General features: G+C 37.3%; 1 long non-coding RNA gene across 1 annotated transcript in view; it reads left to right on the top strand.

Moving 5' to 3' along the window:
• Positions 1–17309, top strand: part of LOC140713261 (uncharacterized) — a 40916-nt gene extending 23607 nt beyond the window's left edge. Inside the window, exon 3 of the long non-coding RNA XR_012095152.1 lies at positions 16515–17309. This is a non-coding gene — a long non-coding RNA (uncharacterized lncRNA). The remainder of the gene's footprint in view (positions 1–16514) is intronic.
• The last annotated feature ends 299 nt before the right edge of the window (positions 17310–17608 follow it).

Raw genomic sequence — 17608 nt, 5'->3', positions numbered from 1 at the left:
TGCCATTTACCCAGCACTACTCGCTGAATAGGATGTCTTTTTCTTCCCCCCCCCCCCTTTATGTTTTAATTGACTTGGTTGAAGGTCAGTTTGACACAAGTATTTGGCTTTATTTCTGGGTTCTCTATTCTGTTCCATTGGTATATTTGCCTATTTTTATACCAGTACTATGCTGTTTGGGTGGGTATGGCCTTATAGTACAGTTTGATGTTGGGTAATGCGATGCCTCCAGATGTATTCTTTTTGCTTAGTCTTGCTTTAGCTAGGTGGGATTTTTTTTCTTTTTTTTTTTTTGGTTCCATATAAATTTTAGAATTATTTTTCTAGTTCTGTGATGAGTAATAGTAGTATTTTGATGGGAATTGCATTGAATCTGTAGATTGCTTTTGTAGTATGGTCATTTTTACAATATTGATTCTACCCATCCATGAGCATGGGATGTGTTTCCATTTGTTTGTCTCATCTATGATTTCTTTTAGCAGTGTTTTGTAGTTTTGCTTGTAGAGGTCTTTCACCTTTTTGGTTAAGTATATTTCTGGTTTTTTTTTTGGCAGCTATTGTGAAAAGAGTTGAGCTCTTGATTTGATTCTCAGCTTGGTGACTGTTGGTGTATAGCACAGCTACTGATTTCTGTACATTAATTTTTTATCCTGAAACTTTGCTGAATTTATTTACCAGTTCTAGGAGCTTTTTGGAGGAGTCTTTAGGGTTTTCTATGTAAACTATCATACCATCAGCCAACAGCAACAGTTTGACTTCTTCTTTACCAATTTGGATGCCCTCATTATTTTTTCTCTTGTCTGATTGCTCTGGTGAGGACTTCCAGTACCACGGTGAAAGTGAGCATCCTTGTCTTGTTCCAGCTCTCAGGGGGAATGTTTTCGACTTTTCTTCATTTAATATAATGTTGGCTGTGGGTTTGTCATAGATGGCTTTTATTGCATTAAGTTATGTCTCTTCTATGCTGATTTTACTGAGGGTTTTAATCATAAAGGGATACTTGATTTTTATCAAATGTTTTTTCTGCATCTACTAAGATAATCGTGTGATTTTTGTTTTTAATTCTGTTTATATGGTATATCACATTCATTTTGTTAAACCATCCCTGCATCCCTGTCATGAAACCCACTTGATCATGGTGGATTATCTTTTCGATATTCTGTTGGATTCAGTTGGCTAGTACTTTGTTGAGGATTTTTGCATCTATGTTAATCTGGGATATTGGTGTGTAATTTTATTTTTTTGTTATGTCCTTCCCCGGTTTTGGTGTTAGGGTGATATTGGCTTCATAGAATGATTTAGGGAGGATTCCCTCTTTCTCTTTTTGGATAGTGTCAATAGTATTGGTACTGATTCTTCTTTGAATGTCTGATGGAATTCAGCTATGAATCTGTCTGGTCCTGGACTTTTTTTTGTTGGCATTTTTAAAATTACCATTTCAATTTCACTGTTATTGGTCTACTGAGAGATTCTATATCTTCCTGGTTTAATCTAGAAGGATTGTATATTTCCAGGAATTTATCCATCTCCTCCAAGTTTTCTAGTTTATGCACATAAAGGTTCATAGTAGCCTTGAATAGTATTTTGTGTTTCTGTAGTATCAGTAGTAATAGCTCCCATTTTGTTTCTAATTGAACTTATTTGGACCTTCCCTCTTCTTTTCTTGGTTAATCTCATTAATGGTTTATCAATTTTATCTATCTTTTCAAAGAACCAACTTTTTGTTTCATTTATCGTTTGTATTTTTTTGTTTCAATTTCATTTAGTTCTGCTCTGATTGTTTTTTCTTTTCTTCTGCTAGGTTTGGGTTTGGATTGTTCTTGTTTCTCCAGTTCCCCAAAGTGTGTCCTTAGATTGTCTATTTGTGCTCTTTCAGACTTTCCAATGTCGGCATTTAATGCTATGAACTTTCCTCTTAGCTTTTGCTGTATCCCAGAAGTTTTGATAGGTTGCATCACTATTAGCTTTCAGTTGAAATAATTTTTTCAATTCCCATCTTGATTGCATTGTTGACCCAATGATCATTCAGGAGCAGGTTATTTAATTTTCATGTATTTTCATGGTTTTGAGGGTTCCTTTTGGAGTTGAATTCCAATTTGATTCCACTGTGGTCTGAGAGAGTACTTGATATAATTTCGGTTTTCTTAAAATGTTTGAGACTTATTTTGTGGCCTTATCATATGGTCTATCTCGAAGAATGTTTCATGTGCTGACGAATAGAATGTATATTCTTTAGTTGTTGGGTAGAATGTTTTGTAAATATCTGTTAAGTCCATTTGTTGTAGGGTGTAGTTTAGGTCCATTGTTTCTTTGTTGACTTTCTGAATTGATGACCCTTCCAGTGTTGTCACTGGAGTATTTAACTTCCCCCCTATTATTGTGCTGCCATCTATCTCATTTCTTAGTCCTAGTAGTCATGGTTTATAAGTTTGGGACCTTCAACGTTAGGTCCATATATATTTAGAATTGTGACATTTTCTTGTTCGACTAGCCCTTTTATCAGTATATAATATCCCTCTTTGTCTTTTTTTCTTTCTTTTTTTTTTTTTTTAGGTGGAGTCTCGCTCTGTTGCCCAGGCTGGAGTGCAGTGGCATGATCTCAGCTCACTGCAACCTCTGCCTCCCAGGTTCACGCCATTCTCCTGCCTCAGCCCCAAGTAGCTGGGACTACAGGCATCCACCACACGCCTGGCTGACTTTTTTGTATTTTTAGTAGAGACAGGGTTTCACCGTGTTAGCTATGTTCGTCTTCATCTCCTAACCTCGTGATCTGCCCGCGTCAGCCTCCCAAAGTGCTGGGATTACAAGCATGAGCCACCGTTCCTGGCCCCCTCTTTGTCTTTTTAAATTGCTGTTGCTTTAAAATTTGTTTGGTCTGATGTAAGAATAGCTACTCCTGCTTGCTTTTTGTGTCCATTTGCATGGGATATCTTTTTCTACCTCTTTTTTTTTTTTTTCAGATAGAGTCTTGCTCTGTCACCAAGCTGGAGTGCAGTGGTGTGATCTCGGCTCACTGAAAACTCCACCTCCCAGCTTCAAGTGATTTTCATGCCTCAGCCTCCTGAATAGCTGGGATTACAGGCATGCACCATCACACCCAACTAATTTTTGTATTTTTAGTAGATATGAGGTTTCACTATGTTGGCCAGGATGGTCTCAATCTCCTGACCTTGTGATCTGCCCATCTTGGCCTCCCAAGTGTTGGGATTACAGGTGTGAGCCACCATGCCCAGCCTCCACCTCTTTACCTTAAGTTTTTGTGAGTCCTTGTGGGTTAAGTCTCCTGAAGACAGCAGAAACTTGGCTGTTGAATTCTTATCCATTCTGCCATTCTGTATCTTTTAAGTGGAACATTTAGGTCTTTTACATTCAATGTTAGTATTGAAATGTGAGGTACTATTGTATTCATCATGCTATTTGTTGCTTGAATACCTTGGTTTTTTTTTTCATTGTGTTATTATTATATAGGTCCTGTGAGATTATGCCTTAAGGAGGTTCTATTTTGGCATATTTTAAGGATTTGTTTCAAGGTTTAGAGCTCCGTTTAGCAGTTCTTGTAGTGCTGGCTTGGTAGTGGCAAATTTTCTCAGCATTTTGTCTGGAAAATACTGTATCTTTCCTTCATTTATGAAGCTTAGTTTCACTGGGCATGAAATTCTTGGCTGATAATTGTTTTGTTTAAGGAGGCTGAAGATAGGGCCCCAATCCCTTCTAGCTTGTAGGGTTTCTGCTGAGAAATCTGTTGCTAATCTGACAAGTTTTTCTTTATAGGTTATCTAGTGCTTTTGCCTCACAGCTCTTAAGATTCTTTCCATTTTCTTGACTTTAGATAACCTGATGACTATGTGCCTAGGTGATGATCTTTTTGTGATGAATTTCCCAGGTGTTCTTTGAGCTTCTTGTGTGTTGATATTTGGATCTCTACCAAGGCTGGGAAAGTTTTCCTTGATTATTCCCTCAAATATATTTTTCAAACTTTTAGAGTTTCTCTTCTTTCTTGGAAACACCAGTTATTCTTAGGTTGACGTTTAACATAGTCAAAATCTTCTTAGAGACTTTGCTCAGTTTTAAAAATTCTTCTTTCTTTGTCTTTGATGGATTGGGTTAATTTGAAAACCTTGTCTTTGGGCCCTGAGGTTCTTTTATCTGTTTGTTCAGTGCAATTGTTGAGACTTTCCAGTGCATTTTGCATTTCTCTAAGTATGACCTTGATTTCCAGAAGTTGTGATTGTTTTTATTTATGCTATCCATTTCACCGAAGAATTTTTTTTTTTATATTCGGTAGTATGTTTTTGATTTCTTTAAGTTGGACTTCACCTTTCTCTTTTGCCTCGATTAGCTAAATAATCAAACTTCTGGATTATTTTTCTGACAACTCAGAGATTTTGTTTTGGTTTGGATCCATCGCTGGTGAGCTGATATGATCTTTTGTGCATGTTAAGGAACATTGTTTCATCATATTACCAGAATTGTTTTTCGAGTTCTTTCTCATTTGGGTTGACTATGTCAGAGGGAAGATCTGGGATTCAAGGGCTGCTAGTCAGATTCTTTTCTCCCATGGGGTGCTCCCTTGATGTGGTGTCCTCTCCTTACCCCTAGGAATGGGGCTTCCTGAAAGCCAATGGTAGTGATTGTCTTTGCTCTTCTGGGTCTAGCTACCCAGTGAATCTACTGGGCCCTGAGCTGGTACTGGGGAGTGTCTGCAAAGAGTCCTTTGATATGATCCATCTTCAGTTCTTGAGGCCATAGATACCAGCACCTGCTCTGGTGGAGGAAGCAGGGGAGTGAAGTGGACTCTGTGGGGATCTTTGGTTGTGTTTTTGTTTAGTGCACTGGTTTTATGTTGGTTGACCCCCAGCCAGGAGGTAGCACTTTCAAGAGTGCCTCAGCTGTGGCCCTATAATGAGGATGCGAACTTGCCATAGGAATACCTGGTTAAGCATTCAGGTTTATCAGGTGTTGGGCAGGGCCATAGAGCTCCCAAGAGATTATGACCTTTGTCTTCAGCTACCAGGGCAGGTAGAGAAAGAGCACCATGTGGGGACAGGGATGGGTGTGTTTAAGCTCCACGTCTCCTTGGGCAGGGCTTGCTGTGGGTGTTGTGGGGGATAGGGATGTGGTTCCCAGGCCAATGGAGTTATATTCCCCAGGGCATTTTTCTGCTACTGCTGAGTCATACAGGTCTCCAGGGAAGTGGGGAAAAGTTGGCAGTCACAGGACTCACCACACTCCCATGCAGCCCATAGTCCTAAAGGCCCCAGTCTCACTCCCATCGTGCCCCACCCCCCACAGGACCGAGTCTATATTTCCAGGCAGCCGGTGACCAGGGCTGAGAACTTGCCCCAGACCACAAGCCTCCTAACTGAGAAAGCAAGCAGACTCATAGGTTTTTGGCATCTCGGGGAGCCTTCAGCAGTGATCTAATTCTTTCCTTTGAAGGGTCTGTGGATTCTCTTGGTTTTCTTGGTATGTTCCTGCAGTAGTTCTTGTAACAAAAGTTCATGATAGGAGTCTCCACATGCTGCTCTGTCTATCCGAGCAGGAACAGCAAGCTAATCCTGCCCTCTCTCTGCCATTTTAATCCCTGTCTTCATATTTCTTTTTAAATTTCTCATGTGAATTAGATTCTCTTAACAGATGCATTGCAGAAAACAATGTTACTGAATTGTGGTGAATTTGTTCTTTAATATATAGCTAAATATTATTTGTAAATATATTATTTAGAATTTTAAAATTCATAACCTTTAAGGTAGACTTATAATTTGTATTTTTGTGCTAATTAGTTGTAGTATTTAATTTTGTTATTTCACGAATAATTGGCACCCACTTTGCTGCAGTCATTATGCTGTATATCAAGAGTATAACGGATATCAAAACGAATGTGGTTTCTGAGCTCACAGGGTAAGGTACAATTGGAACCATGATACATTTTACAAAATAGTTTACAATATCATAAGAGGACACAATAAGAGAATTTGACCTAGTATGGAGTTTCTAAATGTTTAAGATATCTTTTCTAAGGAAGTGACAATTGAGTGAAAGCTAAAAATTGAGTAGATGTTAATGTGTAAAAGGATTGAAGGGTCAGAAGGAACCCCATGATTACAGATTCTGTGGCAGGAGATACTAGGGCACATAGAATAAGAGAGAAGGTAGTGTATCTATAGTGCAAGTGCAAGCTCTGGCAATTCTTTCAGCCGTTACTTTTGATGTTTGCCTCCATATGTGTAAGTCATGCATTTATCTGGCTGCTTCATTATATTTTTGTTATCTATTAACTTTCCACTCTTCAAGATGAGTATTATTATATTCTCTACTGCTCTATTACTCACATGCGTAAATCCTGTCTCATGACTCCAAGTTGATTATATCATAACACTGCATTATTTTTATTTTTACATATTTTGACTATGTAGAATGAATTCACAGAAGACCCATGTTGCACAATATGATATAGTATAGTTTGAAAACTATACTTTTCTCCTGAAATTAATAATTATCCTCATCTATATCTATGTAGTGTGTCCTTTAAATCTCTTCCACTTGCTTAAATTGCCTCTCAATATCTTTAAACACAGCAGTATTTTATTAATTTCACTTTCTTCGAGACATCTTTCCCGGGGACTCATGGCCTGATCTAATCAAGACCAGCAGTTTCCTATGATACCTGCAAGACTATTTATTATCTTCTTTTGCCATTATCCATTTTGTTTGTCTCTTTTAAAGCATAGCGGATCTCTTGTTTTCTGAATTCCATGTCTTCCTCTTTCTTGATCTCTCTCAGTTTCTTCCTTAGAAAGGTTGCATGGAAGATAAGATTTTGGAGGAATTGTGTATCTGAAAGTGTTTTCTATTCTTCTCTGCCATTTTTGTATTAGTTGGGCTGTGATAGACTGCTAGGTTCGAAATATTCATCCCTCTAGATTTTTAAAGGCAATATCATGTTGTCTTTAAGCTTCCAGTGCTGCTGTCGACATTCTGATTCATTATTCTTTGTATTGTACTTTTTTATTTTTCTTCTGTCCCTTAAATTTTAAAATTTTATGAGGATGTACCTTACATTTTAAATTATTCTGAGAGTGTGTGAGTTTATTTTTTCCATTGTGCTGAGTACTCAATGGATCATTTCAAAGTAAAAATTCATAATCCTACTTCTGGGAAATTTCTTTGATGATTCCCTTTCCCAAATTTCTTTATAGAACTCTGATTTGCATATTGGATCTACTGACGTGAGCTTCAAAAATATTTTTACTACCTTTCTTCATTTTTAAAATTTTTATCTGCTTCCCAGCATATCATCTTAATTTATCTTCCAATCATTCTATTGTTTTCTCATTTCTGCCAACATGTTTATGATTTCTAAACATTCTTTTTTCTCTAATATTCATTTATTAAGGCACCTTGCTTTTGTTCAATGAGTGCAATATTTTAGAAATATTGTGTAGTCTGTTTTACTAAGTACTGTTTTCCTCTTTGCATATTTGCTTGTTTGTTTGTCTTGGTCTCCATTTCTTACATTGGAGGACTACATTCTTGTGTGTGTCTGAGGTAGCTTACTTTTTTTACATTGAGAGGACATGGAGCTGATTGACACATTCTATGCATAAATGGGCTTTGTAGACTTCATGGTAGGTTCTATCTATCTCATTAGGTTTCTAGTAGAGAAATAAGTGCTACAGAATATTATTTGAGTGACTTTTTTTTTTAATTCTTTCAAAGGAAGCTATGCAGCTAGTATCATTCTAAATGGAGAGAAGATAGGCTAATTATTTGTGTATGACAGAAACCCTAGAGAATTAATGATTAATTCTCCTATGGAACATACTTTGAGAAGGATTACTTTGACCCCGATGTATCTTTATTAATAGAATGTTTTTCATAGGCTGGTTAGATTTTCTGAAAAATAATTTTTCAGTGAGCTATCTAGAGGTATACAATTCCAACATTATGGCAGCTGTATGTGTGGAAGTCATGCCAGATGTTTCAATACTTCAGTGAGTAAAGGTTCACTGAGGCCCCTGTTTGCAGTGAGTGCTGGACTCTTACCCTCAACTGTGCTAGTGGTTCCCAGGCCAGAATTCTGTTATTTTCACTAGACAAAAATCTTCAATCCATAGTAAAAGAGACGAATGGGAGGGACTATTCTGCTCAGAATCAATGTGAGTACTCAAGAGTGTAACTTATTAGTTGCACTTTTAACTGATCCATTAGCCTAAATTTTATCCGCACTTACAGAGCTGCATGATGCCATCCATCTTCAGGCTTCAGAAGTTTCTGCAGTGTAATAGAATTTACTCCAGTGCCTGCTTACAATTCAGTTTTATGGGGTCTTCTAAGTTATTTACCACTCATTTGCTGCTAAACATCTCAGATTTTGTTTCTATTTTCTCCTCTTCCAGTCTCTCTTCTTTCTGGAAGTTTGTGACAAAACAAAACAAAACACAATATATTTTTACTGTTATTTTGAGGAGTTTAGAAAAAGCAGAGGAAAATACATATGCTTGGTTCACTATTTATAACCAGAAGCCTGATTACTTTTTCTTTATATTACACTTTAATATTTTGCAGAGATAAGATTGTCTCATTCTTCACTGTTCCAGGAAAAAAAAAAAGTATTTGCTTTTCTGTTTATTCCTTCCTGATAGACTTCAAAGTAATGAAAAGCATATATCTATAGTAACATTATTTGCAAGTACATTACATGTTTATAAATATTTGTTAAGAATAATTTTTATAATATCATGATTTTATTTTCAAGAAAATAAGCCTCTGTTCCCCACTTTATGTAAGTCTCCTTTTAAGACTTTGTAGTAAATATTTTAGTTTTTTATATATGTTTCTTATATTTCTTGTTAAGATGATTACAGATTATTTTAAATAACTTCATAGATTTTTAAAATACAATATTTGGCTGGGTGCAGTGGCTCATGGCTGTAATACCAGCACTTTGGGAGGCGAAGGCAGCTGGATCACTTGAGCCTAGGAGTTTAAGACCAGCTTGGGCAGCATGGCAAAGCCCTATCTCTACAAAAAATTAAAAAATTATCCAGGCATGGTAGTGCATGCCTGTAGTCCCATCTACTGGGGAGACTGAGATGGGAGGATCACTGAGCCCAGTGGTGGAGACTGCAATGAGCCATGATGGAGCTGCTGCACTCTAGCCTGGGTGACATAGTGAGACCCTGTCTCAAAAAAAAATAAATAAATAAATAACAACAAAACAAAAACAAAAAAATACCACCCCTCCCTTTTACACAATATTTTATTTCCTCCTTAAATTTCCTGAAATTATTCAGTGTATAAATAAATTTTAATTTGTGAACATTTATTTTGTAACCAGGGAGCTACCTGTATTTTTTTCCTTCTAATAAATTTTAGTGAATATTGCTCTTGTACCTTAAAAAGACAAATAGTGGCCGGGTGCGGTGGCTCAAGCCTGTAATCCCAGCACTTTGGGAGGCGGAGTCGGGCGGATCACGAGGTCAGGAGATCGAGACCATCCTGGCTAACACGGTGAAACCCTGTCTCTCCTAAAAAATACAAAAACTAGCCGGGCAAGGTGGCGGGCGCCTGTAGTCCCAGCTACTCGGGAGGCTGAGGCAGGAGAATGGTGTAAACCCGGGAGGCGGAGCTTGCAATGAGCTGAGATCCGGCCACTGCACTCCAGCCTGGGCGACAGAGCGAGACTCCATCTCAAAAAAAAAAAAAAAAAAAAAAAAAAAAAAAAAAAGACAAATATTATTGGGAAATAATTTTTGAAACTCTAAAGCAATCTCATTAATTTCTGCTTTCTTTTGTTTGTCTTTACTGGAAGTATTAACAGCTTCTTTTCTATTGTCCTACAATATTACTTTAGTTTAAAAGTTTTCTTGTGAAGTAATGCATGCAATTTTATATTTGTGTGCAACCTTGACTTTATAAGAAATATTTCTGTGAATAATATAATCATTTTCATAACTTTATACATCATCTGCAATTATTTGTATTAGTTTTTTTTACCCATTATTTATGGGAACAGCATTTGCTTTTTAAGTAACTGAAATTACTTGCTTGAACTTTCATTATTACATTTTTAAATTACTCTGTTCAGTAGGTATCTAACACTGGTGGCCACAAGGCTGCATTCCAACCATGGACATATTTTGTTTAGAAATTTTGTTATGTCTGTGAATAGTCTTTAAGATGCAATGTAACTATATAGAAATTGATTATAACTCTAGAAATTCAGCACTTATTGTTTTATACCTGATCAATTTCACACACCCTATGCAGATAATTGTCCTTTTAAGCTCTAATTTAGGAAATTCAATTTTATTTATGATTATCTCATACTTAGGCTAATGGTTATTTCATATTTAGAGGAAAGAAAAACAAACTTTAAATTTGTTCATGACAATCAAAGAATAATTTTCAAAAATTTTTATAAGCAGTATGATAAAAGACAAATTCTATGTACTAAGGGCAAAATAGTTAACCTGATATTGTTTTTTTTTTTAATATAACTGCATTGGATCATAATTATGATTGTTACTTTCTTTTTCTTTTTTTTAAATTATACTTTAAGTTCTGGGGTACATGTGCAGAACGTGCACATGTTACATAGGTATACCCGTGCCATGGTGGTCTGGTGCACCCATCAACCCGTCACCTACATTAGGTATGTCTCCTAATGTTATCCCTCCCCAGCCCCCCACCCACTGACAGGCCCTGGTGTGTGATGTTCCCCTCCCTGTGTCCATGTATTCTCATTGTTCAACTCCCACTTATCAGTGAGAACATGCGGTGTTTGGTTTTCCATTCTTGTGATAGTTTGCTGAGAATGATGGTTTCCAGCTTCATCCATGCCCCTTCAAAGGACATGAACTTGTCCATTTTCATGGCTGCATAGTATTCCATGGTGGATATGCGCCACATTTTCTTTATCCAGTCTGCCACTGGTGAACATTTTGGTTGGTTCCAAGTCTTCGCTATTGTGAATAGTGCTGCAATAAACATACATGTTCATGTGTCTTTATAGTAGACTCTGTCTCCAAAAAATAAAAATAAAATAAAATAAAATAATAGCCAAATTCTACCAGGGATATTGTTTTGTTTTATTTTATTTTATTTTATTTTATTTTTATTTTTATTTTTATTTTTTGGAGACAGAGTCTTACTCTGTTGTCCAAGCTGGAGTGCAGTGGTGCGATCTCGGCTCACTGCAACCTCCGCCTCCCGGGTTCAAGCGATTCTTGTCCTTCACCCTCCTGAGTAGCTGGGATTACAGGCACGTGCCACTGTGCCTAGGTTTTTTTTTTTGTTTGTTTGTTTGTTTTTGTATTTTTAGTAAAAAAGGGGTTTCACCATGTTGTCCAGGCTGGTCTTGAACTCCTGGCCTCAAGTGATCTGCCTGCCTCAGCCTCCCAAAGTGCTGGGATTATAGGAGTGAGCCACCACGCCTGGCTCTGATATTGTTTTAATACCTCTAAGTTTTGTCTAACTAAGCAAGATGAAAGAATTGAGCTAATAAATTCAGCCGTATTCTAATTAGCAAGCTGTAGATGTAAATATATCAGTAGAAAATATGCCTTGTACTGCAGAGGTAACTAATATAGGGGGACAGAGGAAGAGCTGCCACACTTTTTCTGTAAAGGACTAGATGCTAAATATTTTAAATTTTGCCGCTTGTGTTGTCTATATTGCAGCTACTCAATTGTGTTGTGGTGTAAAAGAAGCCGTAGACAACATGTAAATTAATGTGTGTGGCTGTGTTCCAATATAACCGTTTTTTTTGGTGTTTTTTTTTTTTTTGGAGGGGGGGAGTTGTTGCTTTGTTTTGTTTTAAAACAAGCGTTAAGCTGGATTTGGCCTATGGGCCATATTTTGCCAACTTTTGGGATACAGCAATTTAGCAGGTCTCACTTATACAGACAGAAGTTGGGGAAAACTCTAAGGATGGCCTGGAAATTATATGGGCAGGAGAAAGGGAAATACTGGGTAGAAGAAGGTGGTTCTCCAGCAAAGGCCCCACTCTCAAGCCTGAAGTTCTGTGGCCGTAAATGAGAACAGGCATTTCTGTTTTCACAGAAGTTGCCTTTTGGCCTGCTACACCCCCATCCTTCCCCCATATAAACCTGAGACCTTAGCGGGCACAAACACAAGGGGCTGAACATTGGCACCAGCAGACCAAGCCACTGCGGAACAATGCAGCAGAAAAAGAGAGAAGAGTAGGGACTGGATGTGAGGGGAGTTCAGCAGCGGACAGGCGGAGAAGAGTCCGGCCGCTGGGCTGCCCAACTCAGGGAAAGACCACCTTCCCACTCCATCCTCCAATTCCAGCTCCTCATCCATCTCACAGAGAGCCACCTCCACCACTCAATACAACTTTGCATTCATCCTTGCAGCCCACGTGTGATCTGATTCTTCTGGTACACGGGGGAAGGACTCAGGATATAGTATGCTGTCACACTGGCCCCCTGCCCTTGCGATAAGGCAGAGGGTCCACTGAGCTGATTAACACACAAACCCTCTGCAGACCGCAAGTCTGAAAGAGTTTGGTAACACACACCCACTTGGACTTGGGGAATCGCAGACACCCACTCTTAGACACTGTCTGGGGTTGGAGCCCAAAAGCGCTCCCACGGGCCTCTGCGCCTGCCAGGCCGCATGCTCCCCCCAGGAGTCTGAGCTGCTGCGAGACCAAGCTGGCCACACCCACCCTTGTCGCACTTCCTGCTGGGGAATCAGGGAAGTCTCTCGTTTAAGAACCTGGTCATGGGAGTTGCATGATGGTTTTGTCCTTCAGTTTTCCCACTGACAGAGTAACTGAGAATGGGGAGATCAGTCAAGACATGGTCTTTCATATGTACATGCATTCAGTCTTTTTCTACGTACTACACCAAATTTTTTCTTTATGGTTCTGGTATGACAGTGACACTGATTTTCATGTAGTTCAATAAGTCTAGCTAAATTAGGAGTAAATTGAAATAATTATGGTTAGAGAATGAAGTTCATCTATTTTATTTTCATATTGGAATTTGTTCTTGTGATGCTTGCTCTCTGCTGTTTGACCTGACGGATCAGATGTGCCCACTTTTTTGCATTACATGTCTCACAGGAGGCTAACTTGTATGGCTATAATCTATGGTCCTCTGAGCCCACTGGCTGCTGACTGTCTTTACCCATAGAGGAGCAAGGAGTAAACTCCTCTGGAGATAAAAGAGAGAGAAGAGGACGATTAAGGTATTTATTCCCTTGGCTCCTTCCCTTTTTTGAAGGTTACAACATTTTCTGGTAGTTCTTTCAGGGTTTTGCAGGCTCCCTTCCCTCACATTTTCAGGAATCTGGAACTAGCTCCTGGATGTTGCATCCTCCCTGTGGTTTCTCTATATCTTGACCTTTTCTTTGTAAATAGCCTGTTTTTAAAACTCCTCTCAAATTAACTATCTTTTGTGTGCAATATGTTTCCTGCCAAGACTCTAAATGATAGAGTTCACAAAATATGATCAATACCTTGGTTGCGTAAGGAAATGGAAAAGCTCTATTTATAGAAAAAAAATGTACATTATGTTGATTATTTATGTATTTTTTTTCTGAGACGGAGTCGCTCTCTGTCACCAGGGTGAAGTGCAGTAGCATGATCTTGGCTCACTGCAACCTGAGTCCCAGGTTCAAGCAATTCTCCTGCTTTAGCCTCCTGAATAGCTGGGACTACAGTCGTGTGCCACAACGCCCAATTATTTTTGTATTTTTAATAGAGACAGGGTTTCACCATTTTGGCCAGAAAGGTCTCGATCTGTTGACTTCATGCTCCGCCCTCCTCAACCTCCCAAAGTGCTGGGATTACAAGTGTGAGCCACCATGCCTGGCCTACATTGCTTAATTATTTTACTTAATTAAATTTTGTCTTATTTAAATTTTTATTTTTGTAATCTATAGAGAGTTTTATTAAAGTGTTACCTACAACAAATATATTTCTATAACTTTCTTATATTTTATGTAATTTTATTTAATTGCCCTTAAAATTTGTAGACTTTAGTTTCATTTAAGTAAAATGACTTTCCCTTTTCCATTCAATAATTTTTCATCTTTAATATCGCACTCTTATTTAAATGTAGCTGATCCAGCATTTGCTTACATTAGATTGATAACATTTTGCCTTTAATTTTTATCACATATAAAATATTTATTCTTATTATTTAAGTAATATAATTTCATAACCAAGTGGAGAAAACACCAAATATAACTTAAAAAGAGATCATTAATAATCTCAACTTCATAGCCAGCTACTGTTAGTATTTTCATATTTGGCATATTCAGGATAAGTAAGATGAAATAGTTGGTAAAAGCTAAATGTAATAAAAGTAAAGTATCCATGTCTAAATTTTCTTTTAACTTAAAACTTATAAAAGTGCATTAAAAGGTAGTAGTTTTGTATGTACACTAAATACTTTTCTGTATGGAACCATAAAAATAGGATGATGATGATGATACTCCCTTTTTGAACACTTTTCATTTTCTCCTTTTGCCTATGAAATTAAATGTCAAAAAATGTGCTTTCAGATAGCCTTTGGAATAATCCCCTACCTTCTTTTAAGGGGCCAATTCCCAGGCCCTGTATTTCAGCAATTCTTATTTATTAGGAATGGAGAGGGATTTGGAAGTTTGGTTAGGAATGGAGAGGGATTTGGAGTTTGGATGTTTAAGAAGAACTCAAGGTGCTTTAGGTACATGAGGCCTTTAGACCACTATTTCAGAAAAATTGTCTTGATGTGACCAGCAAGGCCCTCATAGCCACTTCTGACTGTCTCTATCACTCACTCTCAAAGGAACTCTCTCTATTGGCTTCACTTCAGCCATACTTAACTATTTGAAGTCTCTGAATGTTGCCAGGTTTGTTTATGCCCCATAACTTTGTTAGTAGTGCTCTCTTGAGCTTATCTGTCTGTAACACCAGTTTATTTATTGACTCTTATCTCCCATCCTATTCCAGTCATTGTGAGATATACTGTGTCAGGGAAAGGCTGTCTCAGAAGCTGATGCTACCTTATTCTTACTAGTATGAACATCCTGTCCTCTAAGACACTATCAGGACAAACTCCAACATGGCCCATGCTCATTTAATTTAGACATTGGCACATTTTTGAGGTTCCACAGTCACCATTATCAGTGGAACACCTACCTTTATGGTGCACTAATCTGTGCACGCCTCCTGTGCTATCCAAGTCTGTGTTCTCAGAATTGCAAATGAGTCATCAGCCCTGGATCTTCAGCCTCCTTTCTGAATATCTCTTCTACCTTCAAATCTTAACTAAACTTGGCTATCTCATGAAGACTGCATTCTCAAAATGAAGCATTCTAAGATAACAGCTTGGGTCAACAGCTTCTTTGCAAGCTGCATTTTTTGAGAAACTATTATTTTATCTTTCTTTGCTAGAAAGAGCCACTGCTACATTGAGGCTAACACCGTCATAATTCACCATCTTGCTCTTCCCTCACCACTGCCATGTGGTTTTCTCCCCATAATTAACTAAAACATTAGTGTCCTTATCGTAACCCAAAAAGTGACTGAGGCAGATCTCAACCAATTTAGAGGTTTATTTTGCCAATATGAAGGACATGCCCAGGAAAAAGAAACACAAGTCAGTGTAGGATCTGTGTCCTATGCTTTTTTCAAAGAAGGTTATGGGACCTTCTATATTTAAAGGTAAAGAACATGTGAGAAAGAAAAAAAAAAAAAAAGGGAGGGTAGACAGTGAGGCAAGTGGTTATTTTCTTGTGAGGCTCTGATTAGTGCTCACTGAATCTACATTTTACAAGCGAAAAGAAGTGGGTAGAGGGAAAGTCAATTATGCATTAATCTTGTTCTCAGTAAATCTAGATTTTTACCAAATACAAGTAACCATGTAAAATAACAGTCACGGCTTTGGGAACAAAAGGAAGGTACTTTTTGTGTGACTAAGTTACCAAGATTAACTTTTCCCTTTGGCATAGTAACTTTAGCGTCCTGAGACTATTTTCCTTTCACATTATCAATCAAGATATCTATTATGCATTATTCTGGTTTCATGAAACTTGTAGGTCTAATACAAACACTTACATATGGCATTTGTTATTATTAGGCATGGTAGGTAACAATCTCTTCATATTAGTAAGAGTACAAAAATGTTCACCTGCATGTTTGTTTCAATTTATCTCAGTAGGCTTCTGGAGTTTAGTTCTGCCTAGTCATTAATATAATTGCAAATGTATAATTAATATAATTGCAAATGTATAATTAATATAATTGCAAAATGTTTTATATACTGTGGTTACATAGTGTTCATATTCTGTGGTTACGTATTCTCAATATGAAGTATATATATCATATATGCAAATATATAAATGAATATAAAATATCTATGCATATAATCTATTTATATATCAAGTATTATATATAGGCTATTCCCTATCCTACTTTGGATATTAAACTGTTTTCAGAAAAAGGGCCATGATATCTATTAAAACTTGTTCCCAGATTTCTTCTTTTCCCACAGAGCCCTGACAGATGAGAAGCAGGAATTTTTTGTTGAAGAGCTTTTATCCTTTAGTCATAGAATCATGAAATTATTCTGGAGCATTTTTTCCTTTTCTTCCAAGTGTTCAAGTAATAAGAAAGACAGCAGGCTCTTTTATTTCAGAACAAACATGAAGTTATTTAAGATTATGTTATTGAATAGTCAAAAGATTACTACGGAGACTAAAGAGTGCTTTCAACCTAGAAAAATGACTTTGAATTAAGAAAAAAATACCTTAAACCCTTGTCCTAGATAAGAGCCAGTGTGAATTGCCTAAGCACTGACTATGTGATTTTTCAGCGTGTTATTTTGCAAAGTCATCCCACAGCCAGATTTCTAAACATAGACCTTGTAAATCGGAGGGAAAAATTCAGAAGACTTTTTTGTACACTAGGGTCAGATGAAACTTTCCGCTCTATAGTACTTTGTCCTCTAAACAACTTCATCTGCCCTTTATTTTAAATTTTGGAGAATGGGGATAGAGGATTAATTAAGAAAGTCAAATATTTATAGAAATATTAAGTAATCAAATTGTCATTATTTGTCTTGACATCTGGTCTTTCCCATCTTACATCTTCCTAAGATGTACTCTCCTCTCTCTCTCTCTTTTTTTTTTTTTTTAACATTATTGAACATGCTTCATAAAGTCAAGACCATAAAAAGCTTTTCTTCCTTAAGAAAGTGACTATCTAGAAAGCAGCTGAGGTTAGGGGCTGCAGTTAACTATTGCAGTCAATTATGGAATTTTAGGAATAAGAGCAAAAGCATAGAGCATGAGATTAAAGAAAGAATACATTTTTAAAAACATCATAGTATCACTAGCCTATAACCCAAGCTGCTCCCACATTAGCTACTGAAAGGCAACACAAACAATTGCTATTATCCGGCAGAAGGAAAATTACTTGCAGCTACTTTCAACTACAGGCATGTTCTAGCTAGGCACACTACACTGGAAATACACGATGAGTTTTATCAATCCATGTGTAGTAAAAGCTTAAGCGATTATTAAAGTAGCTGAAGCAAAGGAGTGTAGAACTAGCATTTATTGAATTCAGAATTACAGATTTGGGACA

This window comes from Chlorocebus sabaeus, chromosome 13 (assembly GCF_047675955.1).
Source record: "Chlorocebus sabaeus isolate Y175 chromosome 13, mChlSab1.0.hap1, whole genome shotgun sequence".
NCBI lineage: Eukaryota > Metazoa > Chordata > Mammalia > Primates > Cercopithecidae > Chlorocebus > Chlorocebus sabaeus.
Note: the sequence above shows the minus strand (reverse complement) of the source record. Positions and strands in the feature narration are given on the sequence as shown.